At 45.7% G+C, this 10,741-nt stretch overlaps 1 long non-coding RNA gene across 2 annotated transcripts in view; it reads right to left on the bottom strand.

Moving 5' to 3' along the window:
- Positions 1-5,379: 5,379 nt before the first annotated feature.
- Positions 5,380-10,741, bottom strand: part of LOC130368194 (uncharacterized) — a 13,494-nt gene continuing 8,132 nt past the window's right edge. For both annotated transcript variants that reach the window (XR_008892341.1, XR_008892342.1), the window contains exons 2-6: positions 7,137-7,221; positions 6,201-6,241; positions 6,040-6,106; positions 5,776-5,940; positions 5,380-5,672 (exon numbers count right to left, since the gene is read on the bottom strand). This is a non-coding gene — a long non-coding RNA (uncharacterized LOC130368194). The remainder of the gene's footprint in view (positions 5,673-5,775; positions 5,941-6,039; positions 6,107-6,200; positions 6,242-7,136; positions 7,222-10,741) is intronic.

The raw sequence follows: 10,741 nt of genomic DNA, 5'->3' as shown, positions 1-10,741 counted from the left end.
GTTTGAGAGCCTCCTTGAAACCGTTGCTGACTCTGTTACAAAATGCTAAAATTGTTTACAGATGGGGCTTCCCCTTCTCTCTGATTGCAAAGTATGGATCCAATATCTCTACGCTCAAGAGACCGGAAGATTTGCCTGCCTTCCTTGAAGCCTTCCGTATCCCCCATGTCAGTCTGCCTGAGTGGGAAGCCTTGTTCTTATCTCCCCTTCCTGCTGCACCGCAAAACCGTCCTGATCGATCTCCGAGAGACCGTCCATCCGAGGTCACCACAAGTGTCCCGCTGCAGCAAAGATCGAAACGTAAAACCTGAGCTGCCTATCTGAGATATTAGTGTATTACCTCATATGTAGTTTAACACTGTCAAATGTGGTTGCATTATGTCACCGCAGATAGATTACTGATATTTCTTGTCTTTTATAGCTTGTCCTCATATGGTCACTGTTTCCTGGCCTGTTAGTCTTATATTCTTAACTTGTTTATTTTATGTCTCCTTTGCTCCCATGGTACCCACTCTTCCTAAATATAATTTACTACCTGCTTACATAATGCCCATAACCTACCAACTACCATTGTTCCCCTAATTTAGTTGCTACTGTTGTCTCACTTAGCCCGTTTCATACTCGCCTCATCCCCTTAAGCGGGGATGAAGCTCTGACCTGTTACTCATAAGTCCAACCCAGGACCACTAAATGCTGTCCTTTCTGGCTTGTCTACCACGTTACCCCACTAGTATGTACATCGGACTGGTTCCGTTGGTACCTCTGACCCTTATGGTCTATTCCTTTAGTCCCTTTGCTTCTGTGTCTGTGCAGAAGCTTCTCTTCCCTTGCTTTCCTCCCTTTTCCCTTCCTCCCCACTTACTTGTGCTCTCTTCTATACGCAGACTTGAATCCTTGGACACTTGCCTGACTGATGGGCTGGACCCTCCACCTGTCTACCAACGGTGTGGTGAATATTGGCAATTATTCGCGAAATTAATAGCAAATAGATTGGCACCCTACATGAGCTCCCTCATCCACCCGGATCAGGTGGGCTTCGTCCGCGGAAGGGAGGCAAGAGATAATACTCTATGAGCATTCTCTGCAGTGCATTGTGCTCGATTACACGCTTCTCCCCTATTCTTGCTCTCTCTGGACGCGGAGAAGGCCTTTGACTGGGTGGACTGGGAATTTTTGGGATCGACTCTGAGACAAATAGGTTTGGGCCCCCATATGTTTGCCAGAATCATGGCGCTGTATTCCTCACCCCAGGCTAGAATCAGAATCAATGGACAGCTGTCTGCTCCCTTTAGCATTCGCAACGGTACGAGGCAAGGCTGCCCATTATCACCTATCCTTTATGTCCTATGCATGGAGCATTTGCTCAATGCAATACGCTCGAATCCAGATATAAGAGGCCTCTCCTCTCCCTCGTGCAGTTGCAAATGCTCAGCGTTCGCTGACGATATCCTTCTATTTCTCTCCTCCCCGCTCACTACCCTCCCTTCCCTCCTCTCCACCATAGCACAATATTCGGCTTATAGTAACTATAAACTGAACCCATCCAAAAGCGAAGCTTTGAATATCACACTGCCCTCCCAAATGATCACTCACATTTCTTCCACTTACCCTTTTAAATGGCAGAGGTCATCACTGAAATATCTTGGGATCCTAGTCCCTAGTGATCTGGCTAGCACTTTTCAATTAAATTTTCCCCCATTGTTCCACACCCTGAGAACTGACTTGTCGAAATGGGACAATAAAAACTTCTCATGGATTGGCAGGGTAAATATTTTTAAAATGAACATCCTACCCCGCTTACTCTATCTCTTTGCCTGTATCCCCTGTCATATCCCCCGTTCTTTCTTTAAGGGCCTCTCTGCAATGCAGTCTCACTTTGTTTGGAGTAAGAAACATCCCCGCTTGGCAGGGAAGGTGCTTTATAGACGCAAGAGGGAGGGTGGCCTCGCACTGCCAGACTGCCTATCGTATTACAAGGCGATCATATTAGCCAGAATACTAGACTGCTACCACAGTCAGACTGCTAAGCAATGGGTTGTCTTTGAAAGAAATCTCTGTGGTGTGGATGCTAGGTCTACCTTGTGGACCAAAAGACTGCCCGCCCCCTTGCACCCACCTGACCATTTACCCCCGGTAACACATTCAATACTGCGAGCACATCAGTCCTACCTGAAAAATACATCTCACTATTTCCCGGATGGCCCCCTTATGCCCCTGTTTGGCAATGTGCTCTTCCCTCCAGCGCAGACTTCTGCCACTTTCTTAACGCGTAAAAAGTCTGATTATGTCCTATTCTCTTCCTTACTGCAACCCACAGGCTTGAAATCCCTCTCCGACCTTTTGGGTGGAACTCAGCCTTCAACTATACATAGGTTCCAATATAGTCAACTTCTACACTTCTATAACACCAACAAAGCCGCACTCCGTCTTCATAGACAACTGACCCCATTTGAAACCCTTTGTGCGGCCTCCGCTCCTGTCCCCCATGCAATCGGAACTCTCTATGCCCTGGTCATAGGGGAACGCTCTGAAATTCCCCTGCCCTATCGAGTGGCATGGGAAAGGGAACTACAATGTTCTATTCCTGACAATGACTGGTCTCGTGCCCTGCTACATTGTCACAAATCTAGTATCTCATGCAAGGCACAAGAAACTAACTATAAAATCATCACGAGATGGTACAGAGTGCCGTCTCTTTTGGCGCAGATGTTCCCACAGGCTTCTGATGCATGTTGGAGGTGCGAACGCTCAAAAGGGACAATGTACCATATCTGGGTGACATGCCCGACATTGAATACGTTTTGGACACAAGTTTTATCTACCGTAAATAGGCTGACGACCCTTTCCATCGATAAGGACCCATGACCTATCCTCCTGTCCATATTCCCTAACACATGCCCCTGTCTGTCAGCCACTTTAGCACACTATTTACTTATCTCGGCTAGAGCTGTGATCCCTCGCCTTTGGAAATCTCCACTACCCCCGACCTACTCCTCATGGCTGAGGGAAGCTACCTATACTTGTAGGATGGAAGAACTCCGGGCAGACTCTACCCGACAGTTCGATAAATACCATGCTGTTTGGTCGCCTTGGCTATCCTATGTTGCCTTTCAGGAGTTCACTGATGATAACATGGATCTGTCACCACGCACGCTCATCCCCCTCTCTCCAACTCCGCAATAGCTCACCCACAGTTGCTGTTTACTGCTTAGACAGGTGGAGAGGTTCAGTCCGAACAGGTAAGACTCTCTGCCATATTACACTAAGTCTGCTGCATCCTATCTCCCCCTCTTCGATTCTTCTACACCCCCCCCCCTCCTTCCTCTATCCCCCCCCTGTATCTTTTCCTCTCTCTCCCTCCTCTCCTATCTTCCAGTTCCCTCTACCGATATTGTGTTTCCTTTGTCTGCCCTGGTTCTCTGCTTCACTACTGGCGATGTTTGAATTTTCGCTAAAGTTATCGAATTTATACGTAGTTCTGAATCCTGTTAGCTACTCACAATCTCTGTTCTCTGGAGTTCATTTATGATGTGAGGCTCGGACTGCTGTAATGTTTAACTTCGCTGAGTGACCCAAACTCCTTGTTTACTTGAGCCATGTGGGCTTTGTTGCCTGACCAGTGTAGACACTTCTCATGTTGTAATTTTCATTTTACCTTGTATGTTGAAAACCTTAATAAAACTTTACTTTGAAAAAAAAAAGAAAAATGTTTTATTCAATGTTATGTATGATGTTCATACAAGGTTGCCTTACAATGTTTTATTGTTATTTATTGTTTGATATTTAATAAAGGGGCTGCTGTGGCCTTGTTACCACCAACACTGTGTCTGTCATGTTTAAGGTAAGGGATTCCTCGTTACAAAGGGGGCTTTTGGGGGTTGGTGGATGGTAGGCTTTAGCAGCTATAATATCCCCAAATCAAGGGTCCAGGCTGTAAAATAGAAGAACACCGGAGCAGCCAGATACACTGACTCTAAGGCTGAGCCTCATACTTCTACCGAAGCTGCAGAGTTATAGGGGAACTGTAAAAATGAAAGTACTACAACCCCCAGTGTGGTCAGTCTGTGCCCCCCTAAGGGTCAGGGTTGGAGGAGGCACAGGTTGAAAAGACACACTACAATGGGAGTTGTAGTACTGTAGTTGTTAAAGAAAAAAAATATGTTTTCATCATGTTGCCCATAGCAACCAATCAGATTACTTCTTTCATTCTTGAGAAGACCTCTGAAAAATAAAAGAAGTGATCTGATTGGTTGCTAAGAGCAACTGGACAACATTTCCTCTCCACAGGTACATTTCCCCGATTGTCTTCATATTTAGGATGAGAATCTACTGACAAAGTGAGTAGCCAACCATTTCTGGGCATAAAACTCTGTAAGAAACAGCAGTCTGGGGGCGTCTGTGGTGGACATGAAGGAAGGGGGGGGGGGGGTCCAGGGAAATTGAGATTTGACGTCTGCAGCGAGCGCTTCTCACTGAGCGACGGGTCTCATCCCAGGTATTGCAGGGGGACCCCCCACGATCAGATACTTATCCCATAACCCATGGATAGGGGATAAGTTAATTTTTGCCATAGTTCTCCTTTAATTGGCCAGAACACACCCAAAATCGGTCCCAGCCAAATATTGCTTTGTGTCCTGTCATTTCTCCCAGCTGTTCTTTTTCTACCTGCTTGTAAGGCATGCCTACACTCTCTAATTCCTTAAAGTGGTACTCCGCCCCTAGATATCTTATCCCCTACCTTAAGGATAGGACAAAAGATGACTGATCACTGGGACCCCCGCAATCTTCATGCAGCACCCGGCGTTCCAAATAATATATTTAGAACTCTGGGTTCTCGTGGTGCGGGTCGTGACCTCCCGCCACGCCCTTTCCATTTATGTCTATGGGAGGTGGTGTGATGTCACAAGAAGGTGTGGCATGATGTCACGAATCCCATCACAGGAACCAGTGATCTAAACATACTATTTAGAATTTTGGTTGCTGCATGGAGATTGCTGGGGTCCCAGCAGCAGGATCCCCTTGATCAGACATCTTATCCCCTATCCTTTACATAGGGGATAAGATATCTAGAGGCGGAGTACCCCTTTAAGGGACAGTTCATGTACCCAAAAGTTGATCCTTTGCAACCGTATGACCCCTAGCAAGTTCCCTGCTTGAGTCCCATTCATCAGAAAAAGGCTTGTGCATGGAACTTGCTGGGTGTTCTACGTTTGCCTCATAAACTGCACCACCCAGCACCAGTTGCCTCTCTCTGCACCACATTATGCAGATCGTGCAGGAGAGCAGCTTTGGTCATCCATGTTTTGCTAACTCTATTTTCACACACAGAAATAAATTAATGAGTCGAGCAAGTCAAAGAACAGTTTAAAAAAAGGGGAACTTTATTTATTATTTATTAAAATGTTTGTGTAGGGGATTTTTTGTAACCTCCCATCACTCACAAAGAGCGTACAGTAACTAATACTCAGGACAGGAAAAACCTCCAGAGGGGAGGAAACCTGTAGGGAATCCATGGCTACTGTATGGCCCTTCCTCTGGGCATACTAAAGGAGGTTACCTCTAGAATTTGGGCAAATGTTTCTGTGTATGTGCATGATTCCTAGGCCTGTGCCTTCATCCAACGTCTTGCTGTAGGTCCCGAAATGCTACTCCATGTCCTGGAAATAGTGCATCTAAGATAGGGGACAAAAAAAGATAGATTATTTACATGTTTATCATAGAAATACACATGGAACTGCAATAAAGACCTTTTGGACAAAACAATGTAACACTTACCAGTCACAGTCATGTGCATGACTTTGCATTCCCGTGTCCCTACACAGTGTCCAGCACCGGCCCCTCACTGATGAACAGGACCAGTGTTATTTCTGGGGCTATGCCTTCATCCAACGTCTTGCTGTAGGTCCGGAAATGCTACTCCATGTCCTGGAAATAGTGCATCTAAGATAAGAAAAAAAAGATAATTATTTACATGTTTATCATAGAAATACACATGGAACTGAACTAAACACCTTTTGGACACAACAATGTAACACTTACCAGTCACAGTCATGTGTATGACTTTGCATTCCCGCGTCCCTACACAGTGTCCAGCACCGGCCCCTCACTGATGGAAAATGAACAGGAGCAGTGTTATTTCTGCTCAGTGCTGCTCTTTGGTGGACAATGGTTATGACATCACATGTGTGACACGCTGTTACCTCCTGGGAGTTCTATTTCTGTAGTGCTGCTCTCTGATTGGCTGAAAATCAAAAAAGCTTTCTAATATATTCTGTATGACTGTTATCTAAGGTTTTTGACAAATTTTATTAAAATGGCGCCACTCCCTGTGGGTGCGTTATATTTGTTTCTCCTAACCAGACATTCTGTATAAGTAATATAATTTGGTGGCCCCAACAGCCTCGGCCCATAGGTTTCTTACATAGATCAATGCTACTCCGGTAGGCTCAATGAGCAGCGCTGGCCGCCGAGACGTCTGACGAGTGACGTCCCTGACGTTGCGGTCTGGAACGAAGGATGTCACTAGTCATACGTCCCAGCAGCCATTGATTTAAAGTGGTCATGGCTCCTGCTGCCAGTTCAAGATCAGACACCATGGCCCTAGATTGACATACTGCAACACCGATCCCCTGGCTGCCCACCTGTTGCAAAACTACAACTCTCAGCCTTCGGCTGTCAGGGCATGCTGGGAGCAGGGGCGGATCCAGAGTCGAGTCTCGGGAGGGGCGCTATTAGAGTATTTTGTGTTGGCGGACAGAAGATTACGGAACTTACAATATTATTAAATGTATCATACAGTCCTAACCTTGTTTAAGACTCTTAGGCCGTGCTCATATGTCAGAATAATAATCATATATACCAATTGCCACAGAATGGGAAAGTGCTAAGGCTCTATAGTGAGGAGAATATGCAGTGATATCAGTGACTACAGGTGACGTCTTATCATTGTGTATTCTCCTCACTATAGAGAAGACGTCACCTGTAATCACTGATATCATTGTGTATTCTCCTCACTATAGAGATCAGTGATTACAGGTGACGTCTTCTCTATAGTGAGGAGAATACACAATGATATCAGTGATTACAGGTGACGTCTTCTCTATAGTCTTTCCTTATCTAATTCAGATGGTACATACCGCCAGGATTTGTTCCAGCTAAAACTTCTCTCTGCAGAACTTGATGCCCAGACGTCTCCTCACTATGCCAATGCATTCTGATCCTCTATATGAAAACAATAATTATTATAATACTGCCAAACACTGTATTCTTTGAATATAATACTGTCACACACCCTCCTAATATAATTCTGACATACTGTACCCCCTGAATATACAACACACTGTACCCTCTGAATATAATACCACCATACACTGTACCCTCTGAATATAATAATACCACACACTGTGCCCTCTAAATTTAATACTACCAAACACTGCACCCTCTGAATATAATACTATCACACGCTGCACCCTCTAAATATAATACTATCACACACTGTACCCACTGAATATAATACTAACACACACTGTGCCCTCTAAATCTAATACTACCACACAGTGCATTCTCTGAATATAACTTGCTGTGCTGTAACTACCCTCTGAGTAAAATACCGTAATGTATTGTGGCCCCTAAAAAACGTACCACCCCAGAAATTCCTCACAATATACACTATACTTCTGAAAGGCAAAACACTCTGTGCCTACACATATAGTAATAATGCCCCATCTTGTGCCCCTACATATAATATGACCCGTCCTGTTCCCCCACATAATAATGCCCTCTGTGCTGTGCCCCTCACATAGAATGCTCCTGTCATGTGCCCCACACATTTAATGCCCCCTGTGCTGTGCCCTTCACATATAATGCCCCCATTCTTTGCCCCTCACATATAATGCATCCATCATGCGCCCCTCATATATAAAGCCCCCATCATGCGTCCCGCACATATAATGCCCTTATCATGCGCCCCTCACATATAATGCCCCCTGTGCTGTGCCCTTCACATATAAAGCCCCATGTCCTGTCCACTCAGGGGGCATTATATGTGAGGGGCACAGCACAGGGGGCAATATATGTGAGGGGAACAGCACAGGGGGCAATATATGTGAGGGGAACAGCACAGGGGGCATTATATGTGAGGGGCACAGCACAGGGGGGCATTATATCATATAATGCCCCCCTGTGCTGTGCCCCACACATATAATGCCCCCTGTGCTGTGTGCCCCACACATATAATTTATATGTGTTGCACAGCATAGGGGGCATTAGGTGATCGGCACAGCACAGGGGGCATTATATGATATAATGCCCCCCTGTCCTGTGCCCCTCACATATAATGCCCCCTGTGCTGTGCCCCTCACATATAATGTCCCCTGTGTTGTGCCCCTCATATAATGCCCCCTGTGCTGTGCCACACATATAAATTATATGTGTGGGGCACACAGCACAGGGGGCATTATATGTGAAGGGCACAGGACAGGGGGCATTATGTGAGGGGCACAGCACAGGGGGCATTATATGTGAAGGGCACAGGACAGGGGGCATTATGTGAGGGGCACAGCACAGGGGGCATTATATGTGAAGGGCACAGGACAGGGGGCCCCCTGTCATGTGCTTTTCACATATAATGCCCCCTGTGCTTTGCCCTGCAGACCAGGGACGTGCACAGACATTTTGCAGGGCAGGGGCTCAAGTAAAAAAGAGGGCACTTTTCATAATTTAAAAAACGTCTGCCAGACTTAATGGGCAGATGTGCTGCGGCCCAGGGACACAGTGGACTCCCGCCAGGCTTTCTCGACATTCTTAGCCCCCATAAAAGTTGGTGTTTTTGTAAAATCGAGTCAAGAACAGTTTCTATGAAGGTCTGCCATGTGTATATACACTTTGGCTGTGCTGTCAGTCTTATTTACAGAAAAGATATGACAGCTGCCCTATAATATACTGTATTATAGAGGAGATTTATCAAACCTGTGCAGAGAAAGAGCGGTGCAGTCGCCCATAGCAACCAATCAGATCGTTTTGCGGAAGGATTTTCCTCTGCAAAGGTTTTAATAAATCTCCCACTATATGCCCCCACCTGAGCTCTATATGACAGAACCCAGCACCCATCACCAATCACCCATCCCCAATCACCCAGCACCAATCACCCAGCACCCATCACCCATCCCCAATCACCTAGCACCAATCACCCAGCACCCATCACCAATTACCCAGCACCAATCACCTAGCACCAATCACCCATCACCCATCCCCAATCACCCAGCACTCATCACCCATCCCCAATCACCCAGCACCAATCACCTAGCACCAATCACCCAGCACCCATCACCCATCCCCAATCACCTAGCACCAATCACCCAGCACCCATCACCCAGCACCAATCACCCATCCCCAATCACCCAGCACCAATCACCCAGCACCAATCACCCAGCACCAATCACCTAGCACCAATAACCCAGCACCCATCACCCATCCCCAATCACCTAGCACCAATCACCCATCCCCAATCACCCAGCACCAATCACCCAGCACCCATCCCCAATCACCCATCCCCAATCACCCATCCCCAATCACCCAGCACCCATCCCCAATCACCCAGCACCCATCCCCAATCACCCAGCACCCATCCCCAATCATACAGCACCAATCACCCAGCACCAATCACCCAGCACCCATTACCCAGCACCCATTACCCAGCACCCATCACCAATCACCCAGCACCAATCACCCAGCACCAATCACCCAGCACCCATCACCCAGCACCCATCACCAATCACCCACCTTATGCAAAATCTCCACACAGCTCTGGTTCTTACACTGAAGAGATGGACACCACACTAATATATGCTTACAGTCTACAATATACTAGAGTTGGCAAAAAAAATAATTATAAATATACAAAGATGGCGAGGCATAGCACAGCATACAGGATGGAGGCAGGGAAGCTCCGCCTCCATTGCGCACAAGACTGACTTCGCATACTAGCAATGTGGGGCAATATCTAGAAAATGGAAAGACCAATTTTTGTATACTGCACTGTAACCTAGTGTATTGGGTTTAGTGCGAGTAAACAGCCTGTCAGTTTCCCTTTAATTATATACCGTACCTCCCCTTAATTCCCTATATACTGTACCACCATTCATCTATTAATTCCCTATATACTGTGCCACCATTAATGAACTATATACTGTGCCACCATTCATCTATTAATTCCCTATATAATGTGCCACCATTCATCTATTAATTCCCTATATACTGTGCCCCTATTAATGAACTATATACTGTGCCACTATTAATGAACTATATACTGTGCCACCATTCATCTATTAATTCCCTATATACTGTGCCACCATTAATGAACTATATACTGTGCCACCATTCATCTATTAATTCCCTATATACTGTGCCACCATTCATCTATTAATTCCCTATATACTGTGCCACCATTCATCTATTAATTCCCTATATACTATGTCACCATTAATGAACTATATACTGTGCCACCATTCATCTATTAATTCCCTATATACTGTGCCACTATTAATTAACTATATACTGTGCCACCATTCATCTATTAATTCCCTATATACTGTGCCACTATTAATGAACTATATACTGTGCCACTATTAATGAACTATATACTGTGCCACCATTCATCTATTAATTCCCTATATACTGTGCCACCATTCATCTATTAATTCCCTATATACTTTGCCACTATTAATGAACTATATACTGTGCC

This window comes from Hyla sarda, chromosome 4 (assembly GCF_029499605.1).
Source record: "Hyla sarda isolate aHylSar1 chromosome 4, aHylSar1.hap1, whole genome shotgun sequence".
NCBI classification, from domain to species: domain Eukaryota; kingdom Metazoa; phylum Chordata; class Amphibia; order Anura; family Hylidae; genus Hyla; species Hyla sarda.
This window is presented reverse-complemented; position numbering and strand designations above follow the sequence as displayed.